Here is a 13979-nt window from a genome sequence, read left to right as displayed (position 1 = left end):
CATTCCTATCCTATTCCTGTCTATTTCCTATCCCTGCATTGTTAGAATCCTCAAATTCAAACAAGCCCTTACTCAATTACTTCTGTTACAGATATGTGTCAAAGAAAACCTTGTGTGGTTTGTCCTGCTCCTGCGGCGCTGTGTTCCATCCTAGCTCAGCTGCTCCAACGATGGAAGGGTTCACCACAGCAGGGATCCGCTCTCCAGACTGTCTTTCGCCGCCTCAGATCTTCTTCCCCGCCGCCGGCAGCCACGGCAACTGCATTACCATCATCAACTGAGCAGATGACCTTGAGGACTACATGGGTCCGCAAGAGAGGTCGCACTCTTCCGTGTCTGCTTACGTTATGCATCGCTTAATATGATGACATGCTACATTATCGTCGTGTTCACCTATTAGACTCCGAGTCAGGTCCAAACTAATGCTGAAACTTGAGTTTTTAAATGGTTGTGGGGTACATATTGGGGCAGCAATCAGTACTATCTGTCTACTATCTGGTTAATCTCCGGTGTCTACTATGAGTTTCATGTTGGGTGCAAACAAACATTAAAGGAGCCATTATCTGTATTTTTTAACTAAAGCTATTATCTGCCTGCTATCATTGGTTTTGGGTCTATCCACAGTTTGCTACCATCACTCTGGATTTGTGCATGCACTCCTTACATAATCTCACTATGTTTTATTCCTATGCATGCCAGTTATTGTACACAATGGAACTGATCATGTAGGGCAAAAGAGACGAGCCTTGCGTGGCAATAAAATTTCATGCAGACGTCGTTCCATGGTGGGCGCAAAGGCAGCCCCCCTCCACCCATTTTGGATCGTAATCAAGAGGAAGATAACTGTTCTGAGGGGGATTCAGAAGGAGAAGACCACTCCTATTTACCCCATGAGGTCTTCGCTCTAACTTGGCATGCTGATGTTGGTAATATCATGCATATGGTGCCTTGCATTGCTTACTGTATACATTAAAGATGTCATCTGCTTAGTTTAGACATGCTTTGTGTCAATGCCATCTGTTTAGTTTCTTTATCGTATATGTGAATCATGCAATGCCATCTTGTCTAGCCAGGCATCATATATGTGAATTTTGCAATGCCACCCTGGTTAGCCAGTCATCTTATATGTGAATTATATCATGCCATCATCTTTTTATTACGTGTTAAATTTGTCAACAATTTTAGTACATTCAATTACTCTTCCTATGCATCAGCCATTCGGCACGGTCATGGAAAAATCTGGAGTGGAAACAAGGTCTTCAGAGCAGACAATGCTATTTGACGAAGCGCATGTCTTGCTGGTTACCGATAGCTCCTCAGAGGAGGATTCAGAGACAGATGACCAGTCATATTGCCCCCCCCGTGGTGCATGCCCTAACTTGGCAGGGTTATGTTGCTCATATCGTGCGTATGGTATCTTGCATTGCGATGTCATTTGCTTAGTTTAGACATGCTTTGTGTGAATGCCACCTGTTTAGTGTCTAATTACCATATATGTGAATTATGCAATGCCATCTTGTTGCAAGACATTATATATGTGAATTATGCAATGTTATCTTGTTGCAAGGCATTATGTATGTGAATTATGCAATGCCATGCTGTTTAGGCAAGCGTCATATATGTGAATTATATCATGCCGTCCTTTTTTTGTATTTCTCATTGCTTTTGTCGACAATGTTTGTATATTCAACTGCTCTTCCTGTGCATCAGCCATGTGAATTGGTGATGGAGAAATCTGGAGTGAAAACAAGGTCTTCAGAGCAGACAATGCTACCTGCTGAAGCAGATATCTTGCTGGTTACAGATAGCTCTTCAGAGGAGGATTCAGAGGCAGATGACCAGTCCTATTATCCCCCTGAGGTGTATGCTCAAACTTGGCAGGGTTATATTACTCATATAATGCATATGTTGTATTGCAATGCTTAGTTTTTACATCATATACACAATATTGAATGCCATCTCCTTAGTTGACACATCATATATGCGATTGCCCTCTGCTCACTTCCTTAGTATATAAATCATATATTTGAATTATGTCATGCTATGATGTTTACATAGACAGCATGTATCTGAATTATGGCATGCCAACCCATTTTCTAAAGACATAATATAGTTATATCATCTCATCCTGTTTACATAGTCATCATATTTTAAATTATGTCATTCTATCCGTGAATTATATCATGCCATCATGTTTCCATCGACGGCATGTTTGTGATTTATGGCATGCCAACCACTTTAATAGACACATCGTATAGTTATATCATGTCATCCTATTTACATAGTCATCATATTTTGAAGTATGTCATTCTATCCTATTTAGTTAGCCATCATACATGTGAAATTGTGTCATGCTATCCTGTTTAATTAGCCATCATATATGTGAAATTATGTCCTGCTATTCTGTTTGCTTAGACAACATAAATGTGAATTATTTCATGCCCTGTTTTCTTCCCTACTATCCATTGCACCTGTCTATCTTACAATGTCTGTACATTCAATTACTTTTCTTGTTTATCAGCCATTTCAATTGGAGGGAGTGATGGCAGTATCTGTGGGAGTAAAAACACGGTCTTCAGAAAAGATCGTGCTACCTGTCGATGCAGATAGAACCACGGTTGTACTTGCCCAAGAACCAGCCCCACCACACATAACCCACACTCATGCAGATTGTACCCCTACCCAGTTGGACAGAGAACCAGCTACAACCCTTCTAACCCCAACCCCAGCAGATAGACACCCAGTTCCCGTTGACACTGCACCATCTCCACCACAGAGCACCCAAACACGAGCAGTTAGTAAGGCAACTGCAGTGCCCAAATCATGAGGACCACCACTCCGAACCCGAAGTCGACGCTTAAAGCAGAAGAAGAATTGTTCTCAGGTCAGGTTCCGTAGCTATGGTTCATACTACTTTGCTCTTGCATCACTGTATTTACTGATACCAACTAATTTCAAATTTGAAGGATGCAATTGAAACTCCAATGGCGCAACAGGTATGTTTTAAACCTGTTTCTTCAACGTGTTTGGCTGTTTGCTGTTGTAACTTGCTCTATGTTGATTTCAGTTTCAATTGAATAAACAGTTATGTTCTCATGACATGCACATTACAAGTGTTGTTATTGTTGTGTAGTTTCCCACACTTATATTCTGTCTATGCTGCTTTGTCTTAAATAGATATGATTCGAACTGTATCTATGTTGATTTGGGAACATAAACTAGAATGATATAAACCATACAGTGACCATCCTACATAGATATATGTTTGTTTCATGCTGTTATCCTGTCCACCTTACTACTGAACTGGTTTACCAAAATGAGTTTCATATACTACATTGTAAACCTGAGATGTGTTTATTTGTTTCTCTTTTAGAATGCGGATAAAATATTGGAGAAGAGTACCCTGTTATGCAATGGTAAAGGAAGTAATGCAGATAAGGTTCAATGTAGTGAGACATCCCCGTTGGTCTCCAAGATAAGGTTCAATGTGTTTATTTGTTTGCTTGTAGTCAGTGCAGTTCTTTTTCTGCGGTTTGCTAGTGGCTGCAGTAACCTATTTTTTTTAAAACTAGGCCACAATAACCATGGGCTAATATTTACTGTAGTGACACTGAGCCTCCTACGGGCCGTAGAAACAGTGGGCCTTCTACGGGCCGTAGAAACAGTGGGCCTTCTACAGGCCGTAGAAACAGTGGGCCTTCTACGGGCCATAGAAACAGTGGGCCTTCTACGGGCCGTAGAAACAATGGGCCTTCTACGGGCCGTATCATCAATGGGCCTTATACGGGCCGTATGATCGATTGGCCAAACATGGGCCAAACAGACCGCATTCTGGCCTTAAACGGGCTAGAGTTGGAATCGTCCGTTCATGGGCCGACCATAACGGGCCATCGTTAATAGGCCGTATTTGATGACACTATGAAAACGGCCCAACGTATTAACGGACCACAAACGGGCCGACTGTAACCACGGGCTGAATTTGGCCCACAAGCAGAAAATGACAGTAACGGGCCGTAAGTAAACGAATGCTGGAAAATAGCCCAAGAATAAATGGGCTGTGAGAAGGCCGAAAGATAACATGGGCTGGAAACGGCCCAACGGAATAACGGGCCGTTAATGGGTATAAAGTGATACACTGTTCTTTACGGGCCAGTTTCACCACGGGCCGTTAATGGGTGTAAAGTGATACACTGTTCATTACAGGCCAGTTTCACCACGGGCCGTTAATAGGCCAAGAGTTACATAGGGCCTCATATGGGCCGAAAGACGTCATGGGCCATACATGGGCCAGAAGTGAAAACGGGCTGGAATCATATTGGATGGCCCAGATGACGCTACTGGGCCTAATTCGAATAGGGCCTAACGGGCCTTGGGTTAGCGGGCTGTAAATGGGCTATATACGAATAGGCCGTTAACAGGCTTTCCATGGGCCGGCCCGCCACCTTTTGACCAAGTCAAATGGGCCGGCCTTTTCACAGGAATGGGCCTCTGTTGGGCCGTGCCACGTGTCGACGTATTATAGGCGCCTTCTGTCCAATGAGTGGATGACATCTGTCCCAGCGATGAGCCGACACGTGTTTCCTCCAGCCAATGATGATTTTACACGTGGAAAATCCCCATTGGTCGGGGCTGTTAACGGGTTATCGGATCCAAAACCCGACCCGATAGCTTAATGGCGTTCCGTTACGGTGGATGCCACGTGTCGGTAACCCTTGACGAAAGCACTTCTGTGACGCGCGATTTATCGTCATGGAAGTGGACACTTCCGTGATGATAATTTTGGTAATGTCATGGAACACTTCTACGACAGCACAGGTATGACTATCTTGATTCTGTCATAAATTTGTCATGGATGTACATGCATGACAAAAAACGCGACCTACTGTGACAAACACGTATCATCACGGAAGTGTATTTGTTTTGTAGTGTCCTCTCCGGCATCAAGCCACGACTAGTCGTACCACTGGAGCGTTCGGCCAGCTGCTGGCTCGATGAGCTGCCGGCCGTCCTCTAGAGTCTGTGTACTACCCCGAACAAGTCAACCGGCTTCACCCCTTTCTTCCTTGTATATGGTGCCGAGGCTGTCATCCCAACTGACATTGAGTTCGACTCACCTCGGGTCACCATGTACACGGAGGCGGAGGCCAAGGAAGCGCGAGAAGACGGCGTTGACCTGCTGGAAGAGGGCCGGCTGTTAGCACTCAGCCGGTCCGCCATCTACCAGCAGGGTTTGTGCCGTTACCACAACCGGAAGGTCAAGCCAAGATCCTTCCAAGAAGGCGATCTTTTGCTCCGGCTGATCCAGCGAACAGCCGGCCAGCACAAGCTCTCGGCCCCTTGGGAAGGCCCCTTCGTCATCAGCAAGGCCCTAGGCAACAACTCCTACTACCTGATCGACGCACAGAAGCCGAAGGCACGCAAGAGAGATGATTCCGGCAATGATTCGGAACGACCATGGAACGCCAATCTCCTCTGAAGATTTTATAGCTAAATGCAGTATGTACCATGCTACCTTTTGTATTAAGTAAAAGACAACGGGCCCCCCGAGGAGCACTCGGGGACTACCCTCTTTTATCTACGTATGATGAGTGTCATACCTATGAATGTATTACTACATTTGTTTTCCTGTCCGGCACCGGGTTCGATCAGTCGGCCCAGGGACTTGCCGCCTTGAGTTATATTAAAGTTCTACCTGCAGTCAGACAAGTAGTGTGCCGGCACCCAAGCCCTCTCTTGTTGAAAGTCGCAGCTCGAAGAATCGACTGTCCGACTGGCAAGAACCAAAGGCAGGAAAGGATGCCCACACGAAAAACTGCTAAGGACTAACGAACTTATATAACACAAGCCGGCCTCCCACCCCGCCAACCGGCTGTCAGAACAGCCGGCTGGCCGGCTTCCGATTCACCTTGCTACAATCTAAGAAAGCTAGAGTACTTGCCCTCCCAAACGGCCAAGCCCTTCCCCAGCCACAGACTGCAGAGCAGCTGTCCGGCTGGGAAGGCGGCGACCAAGGGAGGGCGGCAAAGGAAACAGCCAAAAGGATGAAAAGCAAATACAATCGGAAGCCAAGAACATGCATGATTATATTTACACAAAAGGCCTTCGAAAGGCCGGCGTTCAGCATAGTTTGAATACATCCCCAGTGGGTGGAACTGCGCAAACCTAACAAATATTGTTCAAAGAGTAATAAACAGGAAAGCAAAGGTGGCGGATCAGGCCAAAGGTGCAAGAGGCAAGCCAGGAAGGTCAGTGGAGACGGGAGTGCTGGCTGGAGGAGTGGCCGGCTGGCGAGTCTCGGCTTGATCATCACCGGCTGCAGGCGGCGCGCTCGCACATGCCTCGTTGCTGGAGGCACGATCAAGCTGAGGCTGGCCGGTTGCTCCACCGTCTGGCACGGCGTCTTCACCATCCTCTCCCTCCTCCTCTTCGCCCTCATCACTGGAGTCGATCTCCTCCGTCGAGTCTTCACCATCCGCTGTGTTCAGCCTAAACCACTCCTCCGGCTGAGCAACCCCGTCATCATTCACCTCAGGGGCAAAGGCACTGGTGTCGGTGTAGTCGGCGATTGCCGAGGCGCGCTGGATGATAGCCGGCCGCACCGCCTCCAGCTCCTCGTTGGCCTCCTGCCGCCAGGTGGTCAGCTGGGCCAAATCCAGCCCAGGATACCAAGCTCGGACGAACTCCAGCGCCCGCCTGGCGCCTGACCGAGCTGCAGAAGCCTTCCAGGCCTCGAAGCGGCCAACCGCTACCTCCAGCCAATCGGCAGTCCGACTGGGGGTACGGGGAACCACCTCGCCGGGCCAGAGGGCGGCCAACACTTGCGCCCCAACGCGCTGAAGACGGCGGAGCATGCGGTGAGCCGGCTGGAGGCGGGCTTGGATCGCCAGAAGCTGCTCCTCAAGCAACCGGCGAGCATCCGGAGCGATCTCAGCCCCAGCCTGCCTTTACGCGTCGCGGCGGGCCTCGATGACTTGGTTGGCGGCAACGGAGTAACCAGGGAAGTACTCTACGCAAGTAAGAAAGGAAGAAAAAAACACAAAGTCAGAAAATGGACCAAATGGCAGGCGGCAAGCAAAGGGACGAAGAAGAAGGCGGCCTACCGTCAACCAAATCTTCGATCTGGTCATAGCCATCGCTCAGCGCTTGCCTTGCCTCAGCCTAGCTCGCTGCCTCGGTATCGTATTCGGCTTGGAGGGGGGCCTCGCTGTCCTGCGCCGCCTTCAGGGCCGCCTTATGGCTCTCCTCCTGGTCGGCCAGCTTCTTGACCAAGCGGTCACGCTCCTGAGCCAAGGCGTTGCACTTGGCTTCCTTGGCGCGAAGGGCGGTCTGGGCCCCACCCAACTGCTCCCTCAGGTCGGCATTGGCCTCTGCAGATATGGTAAAGAAAAAAAAAGCAATAAGAAAGAAGTCGCCAGGAAAGATCCGGCCCGACTGCTCAGCAGTCGGCCCGAATCTCGGGGACTACACCCAGTGGGTGCGCTAACGCGCCCCCACGTGAGATAAAAGATGAAGCACTTACTCCGGCTCTCGGTCAGATCAATGGTCTTTTGGTTCAGCTCCCGGGCCTGGGAGTTGAAGGTAGCCGCGCGGAGGTTGTGATAGTCCTGCAAATAGGACAGAGGAGCGAATAAGAACAAGATAGCAATCGAAGTCTACTAAGAAGTTCCAAGCCGCCTACTCAGCAGCCGACTCGGAACTCGGGGACTACACCCAGTGGGTGCGCTGACGCGCCCCCACGGAAGAAATCAAGAACAAGAAACAAAAAAGCGGGAAGACTCACCCGAATGGCCGTCCGCGTCGCGAGGAACTCTTGAGTACACTGCTTCAGCACGGTGGCTTGGGATTGAAGCCGGTTCCAGACTTCTTGCGCCGCCACGTTCAGCACGGCCGTCCCACCACTCGGCGTCCACCCCCGCGAGCTGGCGCTGGCCGTCTCCAGATCCTGGGCCGACGAGCTAGAGCCCGCGGCCTTCTGCGGGTCCGGCGCCGAAGTCGCCTTCCCTGCGCGCTGGCGCGATGGCGACCGGACCACAAGGTCTGCCCTCGTAGCCGGCTCGCCTCCAGCCGGTTGCACGGGCGGCGCGCTAGGCCGGCTGCCTTGGTCCACCCCAGTCGGTGATGGCGGTGCCGCCTCCCTCTCTGGGACGATGACGTCGCCCTCCTCCCTCTCCACCACCAGCTGGTCGCCACCGGCTTCCTCCAGCGGGGGCACCGGGATCTCGGGCGCCACAGCACGAAGGGGGACGACAAGCTGCGTATGCCGGTTACGCAGGGCCTCCGCCGCCCTCTCTGCGGCTGCAGCCTCCGCCTGAGCCTTGGCCGCTGCGTCGGCTTGTGCCTTTGCCGACCTCTCCGTCGTCTCCTACGCCGCCGTGGCAGCGGCCGCCCTCAGCTCCTCCGCCTCCCACTCCTCCCGCGCCTCCCGCGCATTCCACTCCGTCGCCGCTTGAAGCTCGGCACGGGGGTCCACGCGGCGGGCGCTTCCAGATCCTTCCGCCGCTCCAACCACAGAGGCGGCAGCGGTCCGCTCAAGAGAAAGCGGAGCCCTGTTTTTTTTATGTCAAGACAAGGACTCAGAAGAATATCAACAAAAAAGAAGAAGGAATACGTGAGAGAATTGACACTTACGCCGAAACCATTTGTGGCTGCTTCACCACCTTGAGGAAGCGGGCAGCCTTCGCGGCTGCCTCGTCCCGCTTGGTCGCCGCCGCCGCGCTCTTGGGCTTCTTCGGCCGACTGCCGAATAGGCTCGGCGCGGCGCTTCTGCGCGCCGCCTCGGACAGCCAGCGCGGCAGATGAACCCGCGCCATGATGATCGGACGCCGGCTGGCGGCGCGGGACGACTTCCGCCTCGTCATCATCCGGCCAGTCGTCAAAGCTGGCTCCAAGCCCGGAGCCGCTTGCCTCGCCGCCTCCCCCACGGTGTCGTCGTCCAGAGCGGCCGCCCCAAGTCGGGGTCGTCCAAGTTGTGCGTCGTCCAGTCAGGGGGATATTGGCGCTCCACCCCCGCTGCCCCGGCTGCTGGTCGAAGGAGGGGGCTCTGTCAAGACAAACCGACTGGTCAGAGTCGGCCAAGAGAAACTTGGTGACAAAAGTAAAGAAGAGAAGAAAAAGAAAGCTTACCATAGGCGGGGGATTGGCACGGGAGTACGGCTCCTTGCGAAACTGCCACTCGTCGGTGAGCTTGTAGTTCGCAAGGTAGTTCACCATGTGAGCTACCTTTGCATGAGGCATCTCCTTGGTACACAGTCGACTCGGATCAAGTTGGCCGCTCATTTGACAAATCATATGAGGGCGGCCTTGGAGCGGGAGCACTCGGCGCACCACAAAGGCGGCCAGCAGGTCGGGCCCGGTCAGGCCCTCCGACTGGACCAATACCCGGAGTCACGCGACGGCGGTGGCTCCAGCAGGCGACAGTGTTTTGGCCTGATAGGACCATTGGGGCCGCCTCCCAGCCAGCGGGCCGGCTACATAAGCCGGCAAGTTGACGAAGTCGCCTTGCGGAGCGACGTTCTTCACATAGAAGTAGGATTGCTGCCAGAGCTTCACCGACTGGATCAGCGTGATGGGAGGAAAAGGGTTTTCGGCTATCGGCCTCCGCATCACGATGAAGGCGCCGCTCTGAGCTGGCACGCCGCTCATGGCGGTACCGAGCTTGGACTGGAAGAATTCCCCCCAGTGCTCGAGGGTGGGAAGGACGCCGAGGAAGCCCTCGCACAAAGTGACGAAGGCAGACAGCAGCACCACCGTGTTTGGAGTCAGGTGGTGCGGCTGGAGCTGGTAGAACTCGAGGAAGGAACGGAAGAAGCCGCTCGCAGGCAGGCCGAGGCCACGCAGGCAGTGCGAGCGGAAGATTACCCGCTCGCCCTCCTCCGGCGCCGGCGAGATCTCCCTCTCCGGCGCAAGACGGACCCGCACATGATCCTTGCTGGGCAACCGCCGCGTCTTGCGGAGGAAGTCGATGTGGTCCTCGTGGACGTTGGAGCCGTCCCAGTCTCCACCGCGCAACATGAGGGCAAGAAGCCGATGAAAAAGGCGCGGCGACGGTGAAAGCACGGCCCCGCGGCGGCGAAGCTGTGGGGTAGTGCGATTAAATGATATAGCCACCCTATTCACTCGTTACTACTATATACTTAAGCTATTTCCGTTCTCATTAAAGGGTGATGCTAAAACATGGTTTAATTCTCTTGATCCTGGTTGTGTGCGTAGTCCCCAGGATATGATTTATTACTTCTCTGCTAATTATTTCCCTGCTCATAAGAAACAAGCTGCTTTAAGGGAAATATATAATTTTGTGCAAATTGAAGAAGAGAGTCTCCCACAAGCTTGGGGGAGGCTTCTCCAATTACTTAATGCTTTGCCTTATCATCCTCTCAAGAAAAATGAAATACTTGATATCTTTTATAATGGACTAACCGATGCTTCCAGAGACCACCTGGATAGTTGTGCTGGTTGTGTTTTCAGGGAAAGAACTGTTGATCAAGCTGAATCGCTATTGAATAATATGTTGAGTAATGAAAATAATTGGACACTTCCAGAACCAACTCCTAAGCCAACTCCGAAGAAAAGGGGTATTCTATTTCTCAGTCCTGAAGATATGCAAGAGGCAAAGAAATCTATGAAAGAAAAGGGTATTAAAGCTGGAGATGTTAAGAATTTACCACCTATTGAAGAAATACATGGTCTTGATAAGCCGACACATGTAGTAAAGGTAAATTCTCTCTATAGATTTGATGAAGGTGATATTCCTCGTTATAAGTCTGCTAGCCAATGCTTAGATGAGTTTGATAATTTTATTGTTAAATAAGAAAACTTCAATGCTTATGTTGGTAGATAATTGAAACACAATGCTTATATGATTGAACACTTGAGTGATTATATGTCTAGAGTTAAAGGTGAACTCAAACTTATTAGCAAACATGCTTCTATGGTTACCACTCAAGTAGAACAAGTGCTTAAAGCTCAGAATGATTTGCTCAATGAATTAAATAAGAAGAAAAATGATAATGCTGTTAGAGTTATGACTAGAGGGGGTAAAATGACTCAGGAACCTTTGTATCCTGAGGGCCACCCTAAGCGAAATGAGTAAGATTCTTAGAGAACTAATGTTGATGCACCTAGTCCTTCTAAGAGGAAGAAAAAGAAAAATGATAAGACTTTGCATGCTTCTAGTGAACCTGTTGTTGACACACCTGAGAATCCCAATGATATTTCTATTTCTGATGATGAAACACAATCTGGTGATGAACATGAACCTAGTGATAATATTAATGATGTTGTTCATGTTGATGCTCAACCTAGCAATGATAATGATGTAGAGATTGAACCTGCTGTTGATCTTGATAACCCACAATCAAAGAATCTACGTTATGATAAGAGAGACTTCGTTGCTAGGAAGCCCGTTAAAGAAAGAGAACCATTGGTTTAGAAACCCATGCCTTTTCCCCCTAAACCATCCCAGAAAAAGGATGATGAGGACTTTGAGCGCTTTGCTGAAATGATTAGACCTATCTTTTTGCGTATGCGTTTGACTGATATGCTTAAAATGAATCCTTATGCTAAGTATATGAAGGATATTGTTACAAATAAAAGAAAGATACCGGAAGCTAAAATTTCCACCATGCTTGCTAATTATACTTTTAAGGGTGGAATACCAAAGAAACTTGGAGATCTAGGAGTACCAACTATACCATGCTCCATTAAAAGAAACTATGTTAAAACTGCTTTATCTGATCTTGGAGTCGGTGTTAGTGTTATGCCTCTCTCTTTATATCGTAGACTCGATTTGAATAAGTTGACACCTACTGAAATATCTTTGCAAATGGCCGATAAATCAACCGCTATACCTGTCGGTATTTGTGAGGATGTGCCTGTTGTGGTTGCAAATGTTACTATCTTAACGGACTTTGTTATTCTTGATATTCCCGAGGACGATAGTATGTCGATTATCCTTGGTAGACCCTTTTTGAATACTGCAGGGGCTGTTATTGATTGCAACAAAGGCAATGTCACTTTTCATGTTAATGGTAATGAGCATACGGTACACTTTCCGAGGAAACAACCTCAAGTCCACAGTATCAATTCTATTGGAAAAATTTCATCGATTACTATTGGAGGTTTTGAATTTCCTCTTCCTACTGTCAAGAAGAAATATGATATTCTTATTATTGGGGACGTGCATATCCCCGTTGAGGTAACCTAGTGCTATTCGAAAATTCTCCGGTTTCATGCGATTCAGAATGAGTTTGTTAACAAGACTTGATCAACCTTGTTAGTGGATTCCTTTTGATGAGCATGAGATGGATGAAGTTAGAAAGCACAACTCGCTGTACCCTCCTTTTACTTTCTGTTATTTAGATTAAATAAAGCAAAAATAGTATTTTCTGTCTGTTTTCTGAATTATCCTTGCAATAAAAAATACCCCAAAAATAAAAGTTCTCCAAATGTCCTGAAAATGAAATATGATTTTTTGTAGAATATTTAAGAATTACTGGCACTGAGAACACACCAAGGAGAGCCACCACCTGGCCACAAGGGTCCAGGGCGCCCCCTGCCTCGTGGGCACCACGTGGCCCCCTCCACTTATTCCTGCACCCACACACTTCTTCCTCCAGAAAAAAAATCCCCACATAGCTCAAACTCGTGTTCTAGCTCGTTTTGCTACGATTTTCGATCTCCTTGCTCAAAGCACTGCTTTGGGGGATTGTTCTTCGGCATGTAACTCCTCCAATGGTCCAATTAGTTTTCGTTCTAGTGCTTTATTAATTGCAAATTTTTGCTTCTTAGGTGACCCTGTTCTTGAGCTTGCATGTCAAATTTATATGGTCCCAAGTAGTTCTAATGCATGATATAGTCTCTAGGCACTTGTGGAAGTAGTTGCTATCGATTTTGTTGAGTTTGGTTCACTTCTATTTTAAGTCACTAAAAATTTCAGAAATTTTTCAGAGGAAGAAATATGTTTAGGAAAATGTACCAAGGTGGTTTTTCAAGGAAGCAAGCACCAAGGCTCACGATACGTGAGCCGGACCATGAACTACCAAGAGAAGCTCAAGTGCGGCCTTGTGAATGGCCGTCAGAAGATTTTATGGTCCGAGCAGGCATTAAGGAGGAATTTGATGCGTATGTGCGTAATGCTGAACTCGAGGGCTTCGTGTCAGATAAGTGCCCCCAACATTACTACCTAACTGACTCCTTTGTGAGAAGGTTTAAATTTACATCATCACGCAATGCTCACATGGTTTTGTTTGATCTTTATGATAAATCTTATACCATGGATTTAGAGGATTTTAATACTACTTGTAAACTCCCGCAGTGGGGTAATGCTAGTGAACCTCGCAAATAAAGACTTTCTTGCTAGTATAACTGTGGGGGAATCTAGGGAAATCACGCAAGCTACCATAGGGAGCATTCATTTTCCTGCCATACATTATTTTGCTCTCTTTATAGGTAGATGCATTAACGGTAAGGACGAGGCATGTCACATGTGCGTTCGCGATCTTAGTGTTCTCAAGAGTGCTGTATTAGGAGATAAACAATATAACTTGGGAGCTATTATTGCACGAAGGTTGCATCATAACAGTATTAGCGGAGATTTGTTTGGGGGAATGTATGCAACTCGTTTAGCTAATTTTCTTGAGGTACCCATTCGTGAAAATGATATGGAGTTGCCTTCTGCTCATCTAGATTTTAATGCTATAGTTCGTCATCAGTTTGTTGAGAGGAATGAACAGTCTCTCCAGTACCGACTAATCTTTGACAAACATCGCGCTGTCCATATTGCTCTCCCCGCTCCTACTTTCTTTGACTTTCAGGAAAAAAGGAGATATGTTATAACCAGGGAGGAGGCGAACGAGTACGAGAGGAGGACGGAGGCATCTCGCCTCCAAGCTGCAGCTCTTGAGGCAGTAGCTGCTGCATCTAAGTACGACCCCAGTTACAACTTCGGATATACGCCAGGTCATCCATGGGCATAGACCAAC

Source organism: Triticum aestivum, chromosome 5D (genome assembly GCF_018294505.1).
Source record: "Triticum aestivum cultivar Chinese Spring chromosome 5D, IWGSC CS RefSeq v2.1, whole genome shotgun sequence".
In the NCBI taxonomy this organism is placed as follows: Eukaryota; Viridiplantae; Streptophyta; class Magnoliopsida; order Poales; family Poaceae; genus Triticum; species Triticum aestivum.
The sequence above is the reverse complement of the archived record's forward strand: the minus strand, read 5'-3'. Positions refer to the sequence as shown.